Genomic DNA, 286 nt, shown 5'->3' with positions numbered 1-286 from the left:
CACATACATATGTATATATTCACATATGTATGTATGTATGCACAAATGCATATGTATATGATGTGCATATGTATGTTGTATGTATATGTGTGCATATGTAGCATCATTGTCATTTTACATGCACTTTTCATGCCAGTATGAGCTGTACACATCGTCATGAGCAAAGCAATCCAATTCTTATTCACAGTTATTCCTCTCACAGACAGGCTACAGGCTAAATTAATATAAACAGCCGTGACAATTATATTTTTCCTATATATATATATATATATATATATATATATAT

This window comes from Octopus bimaculoides, chromosome 5, assembly GCF_001194135.2.
Source record: "Octopus bimaculoides isolate UCB-OBI-ISO-001 chromosome 5, ASM119413v2, whole genome shotgun sequence".
NCBI classification, from domain to species: domain Eukaryota; kingdom Metazoa; phylum Mollusca; class Cephalopoda; order Octopoda; family Octopodidae; genus Octopus; species Octopus bimaculoides.
This window is presented reverse-complemented; position numbering follows the sequence as displayed.